Source organism: Urtica dioica, chromosome 12, assembly GCF_054948205.1.
Source record: "Urtica dioica subsp. dioica isolate 48M chromosome 12, U.dioica_male_clone48M_v1_H2, whole genome shotgun sequence".
NCBI classification, from domain to species: Eukaryota; Viridiplantae; Streptophyta; class Magnoliopsida; order Rosales; family Urticaceae; genus Urtica; species Urtica dioica.
In genome coordinates this window covers 964,448-974,530 of record NC_142767.1, presented here as the reverse complement: position 1 = coordinate 974,530, position 10,083 = coordinate 964,448, and positions in this window count along the sequence as shown.

Below are 10,083 nucleotides of genomic sequence, written 5' to 3'. Positions count from 1 at the left end.
TAATATCCCATAGATATTGATCTGATGGATGAGAGAAAAAGTAGGATTCACTTGTTGAGATCCAAGGGTCTAGATTAAATCCTCTAGTGTGAACCAAGGAAAAAAATGCTGTTTTCGTTGCCGTTTCGAGGCCCCTGATTCACGGAAAATCGTCATGCCGATGGAAATTCGAACGGAAAAAATGTGGAAAAGGGCAAGTGAAATGCCGTTTTCAAATGCCGTTTTCCATGGAAAACCGACGTGCCGATGGAAAACCGAACGGAAAAAATGTTGCATAATATGTTATTTATATATATATATATATATATTCAATTTTTAAATATATTTTATAATATTTAATATTTAATTTATTTTGCACAAATATAATCTCAAATACATTTATTAAATTCAATCTCAACGTAATTATATTTAATTATTTATATCAAATACATATATAAATATAATTGTATAAATATGTATATACATATTTATATCTCTCTATAATTTGTAATTATATTTATATCAAATATATATAGTTGTATCAAATTTTAAAATTTATACTAACTATACATTATAATTTTTAATATTTAATATTTTTACACAAACATAATATTAAAAACTCTCATTAATATTAATTTCAACGTATTTATATTTTATACCAATATATATAATTATATAAATGTTTATATACATATGTATAATTATATAAATGTTTATATACATATGTATATATATCTCTAATATATAGATACATATTATATATTAAATATACATAACATAAACAAAATTGTTGTCTGGTGTGGTGGTAAACGTCTGGACGTATGCATCAAAGCTCCCGAGTTCGAATCCCAGATGTCATTCAAATTTTTCTTATTTATTAAACGACATTTCGGCGAAAAAACGACAAAAACGAAAAACGATGATATTCGGCGAAAAACGACGACGAAACGAAAAACTTGCTCTTCGTCGGCCGTTGACCCACCGAAATGGAATTTCCAGCCGAAATTCCTGGAAATTCGGCGGCATTTAGTTCCTTGGTGTGAACACAATAAAAGGAAATAAAATATTCTAGAAGATTCCATGAATATCTCCTTTTACTACTATAAATAGGGGTTCATGAGAAGGCAAAAATAAGGAATTTTTGAGAGAAATTTCGTGCATCACTAGCCTCCCTTGGCCGTGCATCTGCCTCTCCCTCCCCTCGGAAATTCGTTTCCATTCTTAGTAAAATAAGAGAGAGATCTCGAAACACCTAGTTTCGTGATCTAGTGAGATAAAGACTGTGCCCACTCATCTTTCTTATTCGTCTCGGAGATTACGTTTCGGAAGACTAAGGTGTCATCCTCGAGTCCTTCATCAAGACGACGCAAGGAGTACGCGATTGGATTGGAGCGTTCTGTAGCTGAACCGAAAATCAATGTAAGTACTCGTTTACTCTTATATCGGTTGCTTGACTTATATGCTCTCATGAATTAAATGAATTAAACATAGATCTTGTTAATTATAACCATAATTTAATTAGCTTATGATCATTGTAATTAGTTATTTTTCCACATTAATATGGTTATATGGTGGAATAATCTCAAACGAGTCGCATCGGAGCGATCGTTCGTGTCCGATGCGAGCTCGATCCACCAACAAATATATCCAACGTCTTCGAAAAATATCGACTTATCATCTCACCAGAATGTTGAAACATCTCTTGCACTAACCGGTTTCCTAGACCATGTCCTAGAAGCATTAGAGTCATTCCTAAAATCTCCAATGCAGTCATATGTCTTGAACCTTTGAAACCGTAACTTGTTTCCAAGTTATTGCACAAACTTATGAAAACCTCTTTTTCCATTCTGAATAGTCGTTGGCACCGAATTCTGTTTCCCCTCAATATCTCTTGAAGAAAAATATGCCCAGTTTTTTTTAATCCTTACAAGGAACTTTATGTATATATGTATCATAATAAATTTGCATCAAATGAGTAATTTTCCGTATAAGAACACTGTGTTCGTTATGTTCCTTTTTGGCAACAATGTCAAACTCATCGTCTGGTGTGATATCCATTTGTTCCTGAAAACGAATATGTAATAACATAAGACTAAATAACATTCGATGTAAACATTATTTATACTACAAAAAAAAAGTAACCAAGGAATATAAACGAGACTAACATTCTCGTACGTATTGTTTGATTATTATAGTAAAACAAAATAAACAAAAAATGCAAAACAATGAATGTAGTTCTCATATAAGAACACTTATTTAATACAATTGATTAAAAATTCAAACGCGCGAAATATTTGGAGCTCCTCCTGGATTAGAGCCATAAACTAGATTATACTCGTAAGTGAGCCAACAACTTTGAATATGTGGATCTTTCATCGTTGCAAACATCTCTCTCTTCTCGCGACTCTGAAATAGTCCGGTCGCAAAAAGCCACGTTGGATGTCCGATTACAATACCAGGCAGTGACAAAACAACTTCCATTACTTCAGCGATACTAGTACCAGGCATCTCTTTGCGTACTACGTATACGGTGTTGCTACGTTCTTCCGTCGCCTTCACAAGACGCTCGATTTGAGAAGATAATTTAGCTGCTCCACTAACTTTGCTCCGTTCACCTGCCTTTTTAAACTTTGTAAAATTATTGATGTCTAGGGGATTTTTCTTGCTGTTATTAACACCCTTTTGAAGATTCGGCTGAGTCATAGGATCCTCTGATTCATCACTTCTTTCTTCTAAGATGTCAGCACTAGGAAATGCCTCACTACCATCGTAATGACGAGGGTTAGCTGTAGATGAAAATGCATACGCTCCAGTTGCAACTATATCCTTGAACATCGTATCCAGTTTATCTTCGAAATTGGGAGAAATGCCTTCTTTACGAAATTTTCCAAATTTTTTATTCTCCTACAAAAAAGTGATATCTTAGTTATAATATAAATTTTAAGTCTGTAAATTTATTTGATTTTCGATACAAACCTTTATCTTACTACGCCACCACTCTTCACTTGCGTCAACGGTATTATTGTTACCATTTCAAAAATACTTTAAATGTTACCTCGTTAACAATTCTAACGTTTAATTTGATCTAATTTCTCTCTCTCTCTATATATATATATATATATATATATATATATATGCAATTTCAAGATAAATAAAACGACTTCTATTATGCTTAAGACATTTTATAATTATCAAAGATTAAAGAAATCGGATAAATTGGTAGATAGGAATGATAAAGATTGGAAGAAAAAATAAAATTGTAGGTATTTAGAAGCATATAATTCATCCCATGACAAGTGCTACTTTGTAGATATTTAGGAGATAATTTTCGTAGATTTATATTGTAGGTATTTAAAAAAAATGAGTGTAAAATAAAAAGGATTAAATCGTTAAAAGTGAGTTTGAACTCTAATCTCCTGGAAATTTTTGTTAAGCCCAACCAATTAAGCTAGGGTCAAGCGGCTATATAGCCAAATAGAACTTAAGTTTTTGCAAAATAGCCATAATTTGTCAACTATAAGCAAACTAGCCAAAGTAAGATTAATCTAGGTTGGATTAAATTTAATCTCAACGAACTATAAAGACATAATGTAAGGTTTATGACGGCTGGATTAAAATTAATCGAGGCATGATTAAAAGTCGTAGTACTCTCAATTGGCTATTTTGCTATACCTAATGAAACTATGGCTATTTTGCAAAAGTCATAGTTTGAATTGGCTATTTCATACCATTTTTCCATTAAAGCTACTACATCTTTATATGTTAATTGTGGGAATTAAATATAACCAATAATTTATATTTTAGGTATTTAAAGATAAAATGCGTTGTAAAAACACGAATAAAAAAAGCGAAAATGATAATAGTGAGATTCGAAACCCAATCCACAGGGCAGTGAAGTCCAGCCATTCGAGCTATTACACCTCTATTTAAATATTAGCATACTTATTGTATTTATAAAGATTTAATATATTTAAATTTTAATTCTCCACGTGGCTCCGCCCTGCACAACACACATATATTTTAAGAAGAGAAATTTCATTAATTGGGCTTAGTAATTGAATTAATATCAAGATTAGACCTTAACATTGAAAAATATCAAAAAATGGACTTTTGGACCCAAAACTGACAAAAATACCCCTCTGAACCTTATACTTCTCTCACTCTTCATTTGAAATCATTTTATCATTTCAATCACACTCAAATCCACTCAAATCCTCTCTACTTAAGCGGGTTTCAAAAGAATAATGGGTAAGATTACTAACTTAATCATTTTTACAAAGTTTATGATTGTATATGATAGAATGTAGCAACAAAAAAAAAATCGATCAGATCTGAAAGCAAAGTCCAAAATCTGAGTTTTAACTTGTTTGTACGATGGTATACGATATGGTAGGATGAGATTTAACTTTTTTGTACGATGAAATTTAGAAAAAAAATTACGCTCTGTACGATGTTGTACGATGCAACTCTGTACGATGCTGTACGATGTTGTACGATATAGAAGTTAATTTTGCATAGTTTGACTGTTTTTTGCAATTTTTGTCATGGTTAACGGCACTTGGGAGAAGGAAGGACACCAATGGGTTTTCACCAATGCAGAAATGCGTGCATTCGTAGTTCCGAAAGAGGTAACGTACACGGAGTTAGTAGATTTGTTAAACGAGAAGTTCGAGTTACACAGATTCGCGTTCGACTTAAAACTCGAAGTCCCATACACAGTCGGTACAATTCCGTTGGGTCTTGCCGTATTGAAGGACATGTTGTCAATGGTGCCCACAAGAAGAGTAGTAGTGTCTATTTATGCACATTTGATGTCATATAGTCTTACGAAGACTCTTGCTTGTAATTGTCTATTCATTAATAAAGTTGAAACGTTCATTCATTCTTTCTTTGTTTGAAGCTTTATGATAAAACCTTAGTCTTTTAGTCCATAAACAAACTTAACAACTTACGAAGAGACAAATGTAGATTTGCATGAACAAACTCTTCGTAGTTTGCTTAAAACGATATATTCGCAATCTTAGGGTCAAAGGACTATTGACCTCAGTATGATTGTTAGAAGAATCTATGATGTCTGGTTATGAGGCATTGAGAGTTGGGGACTCTATAGTTCTTCTAGGTATCTTCCGAAGGTACTGAATTGACCAGTGCACTTCTAGAGACAATATAAGAACAAACCATTTAACCTCTTGTGTCTCGAAGTCACTATGTATGAATTGCATCATGCTTACCTTAATCCTGAAATGAGACATGCCATTTCACACCTTAGTATTCTCATTTGAGAAAGTCAAAGTTCGGACTCACTATGTGATTCCGAACAAGGCCTATTGGTGAAGTACTAAGTTGTGAGTCTGTCATGAGTAACTTTGTGAAGTTCTCATAGATATGGAATTCATGTACAAGATTGCTGAAATGCAATGTATGTCACCTCATGCTTTGTTCCTTGGAGTGTGAATAAATGAACTGGCCAGTGTCCAAATGGAGTCCTGACTCTTTTGGATGAAACACTGTGACTTGTTAGCTCCTCGTCAATACATTGTTTCTGACTTATTCACAAGCGACAAAGGAGCTGAGGAAATAACAGCTAGAAGGGTAAAATGGTAATTTAGTAAATCCCGACTAGCTGATGACATTCATGAAGGGTAAACATAGATAATATTCAGTGGATCCGCTCATCATAATTAGGTTGAATTCTTGAGTAGAAAATAAATTCATTTGAACCGAGAGATTTTCAGTGTCAACTCTTTAGTGGAGTCAGTTGGCATTAAGCTAAACTTAGAAAAGGTTTGTGAACTTTTGAGTCCAAGTGTTTAGCTCAAGCTTTGTTCATTTGGGTCCATGAGGTCACTGTCACGAATCACATCGATAGGAATAGTTGAACTGGAACCTAAGTCAAAACAAGAACGAGACAGTTTTACGAAAATTGTCAAAAGGGTATTTTTGTCTTTTTGGACATAGGACGAAAAGAATGTCAATAAATTTTTTTGACATTGTCATATGATGACAAATGAAATAAATATTACTCAGCCACATTAGTGTAATTGGGCCTTGAGGATTAATTTCATTTCATAGAATTTTACTTGAAAATTCTTAGTGGGCTTTTCTTATGTTGTCATGAACAAATGAAGAAACATCTAGAAGGTCCTTCTAGAAGCCTTATTTTCGTCCAACCCAATGAAAAGAGAGGCTAAATTTCGTGCATACCATGGTATGAAAGAGAGATTATTTTGTGCATTAATGTATGAAGATACTTGCCAAAAGAAAAAGAGGAAACAAATTTGCTTCTAGAAGCAAGTGTATTTTCGGCCAAGAGAGAGCAAATTAAATGAGGAAACAAATCCAAGGCCTTAATTGGCTCATGTTGGACGTCCATATAGGTGAGAAAAGAGAAAAGGAAACTACCTTTTGAAGGTAATCCCTCCCCTATAAATAGAGGTCTCATTCTCATTGTTTCATTCATCCCAAAGTTTTAGAGATTGAGAGCTTCTCTCTCTAGACTTGGCCGATCCTCTCTCTCTCTCTCTCTCTTCAATTTCGTTTTATTGTTTTGGCACCTAGGTCCTCATTTGACCTAGTGTTTAGCTCTGCGACTTCAAGACTCGTTCTTAGGTCGTAGTGTTTAAAAGTGCCCACTCACTGATTCCTTTTTTTCGAGTGATTTAGTGATAGAAACTTTCGTGGTTGCTCGAGGTGCCGAGGAAAGAAAGAGAGACGTGCTGCGAGGGGAGACGAGCGTTGCAAACTTTCCAAAAGCTTCTTCAAAGTTCAAGCTTCAAGAAAGGTTAGTAAACTTCTAGCTCATATTAGTTTTTATTTACATGCACATGCTCTTGTCTAGGTTAGTAAAAACTAGTTTTACTTAAAAAGAAATTTTTTAAAATTCCGCCGCTTAACGAAGCGTTAAACTTTTTCTCAAACCCTAGATCGATTCCAACAAATGGTATCAGAGCTATGGTCAAAGGAATGCATGTGCATGTTTTTAAATTATGAGCTTGAAAATCGTTTTCGAAAGTTTACTAATTTTGTGACAAGTTAGAATTGTAATCTTAGATTTTTTTTAATTTATTGCTCATGCCTTTAAATTAAAAACCATGTTGATTTTCTATGAATTTGGGATGATGTTAAAACACATTAGAATCAGTTCTAAAATTTTTTAATTTTTTATATTGAAAAACGTGTTTTAAAGGTTTGAGAATTTTCGAGTAAAATTTTGTGACTAGTTTTGTTTTCTTGCTAGTTTCGTTTATTTACTTGAATCGTTTTATGCATGTTGATTATTTCTTTTATTCTATGTTATTACCTTGCTAATAAAACACAAATAAAAGCTTTAATAACCTTCATAAAACGTTCCGTTATACTCGATTCTTTTTCGCACCTAAAAGGACGAAGCTTTAATTTATTTCTTTTTCTTCGAGCTGGAATGTAAACCCGCATTAAAAGCGGCATAACTCTCTGCTCAGAAATCGAAATTTAATGATTCGTGAATCAAATTAAAGCTCTGTCTGTCCTCTGTCCAATGCCACCGGTTTCGGCTCAAAAGGACATCGGAGCCGCCAGTTATGGCGATTTTACTCTGAGGTGCGCGGCTGTGCTGAAACTCCAGTTTTTTAGAAATCCGGATTTTCAAACCCCACTACCATGAGTTATAGAACTCTAATGAGAAAATTTTCTTGAGCAAAAATGTTTTTCATATGATTATAAACATGATGTGTAAGATTAAAATGTTTTTTTTTTGAAAGTTTAATTGAAATTGAATCTTTACAAAACTAGTTTGAATTTTGAAAAACCGTTTTCACTTTCAAACTTGAAAATATTTTGTCATCCAAATCAAATAAATTTTCAAAATGTTTTCAAAACTATATCTATATCACATATGTTCAAAATCTATATGCTCTTGAAAATTTGAGTGGGAGGTCTCCTTGTAGACAAGCCGAAAAATAAAAGGATGTGTAATCTCAAACTTTCAAGTGTTCGAGTGAGTTGAAGTTCACACTTCCCTCACGCACTTTCCCGAAATAGAAAATAGGAAAAGATCGAGTATGTACCTTGTGCCTTTATGCACTAATACTGCTCTGAACATGTCGATCTAGGATTCTCTTCTAGTTGTCCGCTCTGTCGCTCTCTAACTAGGAAATCTGTTTCCGAACTTAAAAGAGTCGATGAACCAACTCCAAAAACTAAGTGGGAGGGTTATACTCGTTGTTTGTAACCCGCGATCCCCAACACTAATGAAAGATGCAATAACGTGGGACTAAGAGCCGCTCTTGCGACCGTCATTTAAATGTGAGTACTCCAAGGCGTTATTGCTTCGATCATTGCTCAATGAGCTACGTCCGAGAGTGATGCAATGATGGCAAGGCCTCCCCTTGGGGGATTGTTTTTCAAAGCTGATCTTTTGGACTAAGTGGTTGGTTGCACACTTAGGCTCAATCCCTAGTATCCTTCCTTAAGGCTCTGCGAAAGGATATGAGTGATCAAACCAATTTACAAGGTGGCTAGTCAAAATGATGTACTGACATCTTGGCTTAGCATTAATGATGTGTCATTTACTTATAAATGGAGATTTTTTGCGGCCTTCTCTTGAGGGAGTAAATTATCGTTTAGTTTATAACACCTTTGGATTTTATAAAAAGTCTTAATAAAACTTAAATCCTAAACCAAAGACTAATCATAAACTTGTTTCAACTGTTATAGGCAATATGTCTCTCAACCCTCTCTCAACAATTCTTTCCTCAAATAAACTCGAAGGCGACAATTACGTCGACTGGAAACGTAACCTCGACATAGTCCTTACTGTCGACAAGCACAAATGGGTTCTCACCACCCCCTGTCCTCAAACGAATGAAGATTCGACGCAAGAGGAGAAAGACGCCCTGGCGGCCTGGCTTCGATCCGATGAGATTGCGAGGTGCTATATTTTGGCATCGATGAACAATGTGTTGCAACAACAACATCGTGATTATGAAACTGCCACTGATATGCTCTACAATCTCCATGAGATGTTTGGAGGGCAAGGACGTCAAGCTAGGCAACAAGGGGTCCGACAATTCATGAACTGTCGTATGAAGGCTGGAACTCCCGTTAGAGATCATATGATGCTGATCATTAGCTATCTAAACGAAATGGAGATTCTTGGATCTGAGATTGATGGGGAGACTAAAATAGATATGATCTTGGAAACTTTCCCCGAAACCTTTGATACCTTCAAGTTGAACTATTCCATGAACAAGCTGGAGTACACTGTTACCGAGCTCATGAAGGAACTTCAAACCGCTGAGGCACTCACTAAGAAAAAGAGGGCTCAAATAGAAGTACATGCTACTGCCTCCACCTCTGGATCTAAGAAGAGACCTCGCAATGCCGAGAAGAAGAACCAACCTAAGGTTCAAACGAAGAAGAAGGCGCCAAAGGCTCCAAAGGTGGACAAGTCTAAAGACAAGTGCCACCACTGCAATGAGCCTGGTCACTGGCGTAGGAACTGTCCCGCCTACCTCAAAACCAAAGCTAAAGGTATTGTACTTGTTACTGAAGCCTGTTTAGTAGCTGATAATGTATCATCGTGGATTATTGACTCCGCTGCTACTAACCATATTTGCTGCTCCTTGACTGGTTTTAGGAAAAGCAAAAGCTTAGAGGATGGCGACTTCTACTTCAAGTGGGGTGATGAGAGCGTGGTGTCTGCGAAGGCTGTGGGATCCGTGACGCTATCTTTTGAAGATCGAACTTTAAATTTGAATAATGTTTATTATGTTCCTTCCTTTGGGAAAAACCTAGTATCTGTTGCTCAACTTTTCGAGCAAGATTATTATTTAAAGTTTATAAAGAATGGAATTCGTATTTCTTTTTCTAATTCTTTTGTCACTGATGCATGTATGAAGAATGGTCTTTTTTACATCTATCCCACTCAACCTTCTCTCTTAGACACCAAAATAGATAACGATCTAATTAGGGAGCCAAAGAGGATCAAACTTTCTGAATCCTCCGATCTAACAAAATCAACATACCTTTGGCACTTAAGACTTGGTCATATCAGTCTAGATAGGATTAAGAGACTTGTGAGGGATGGTCCACTCCAAGCCTCTGCAATAGGTTCACTACCTACTT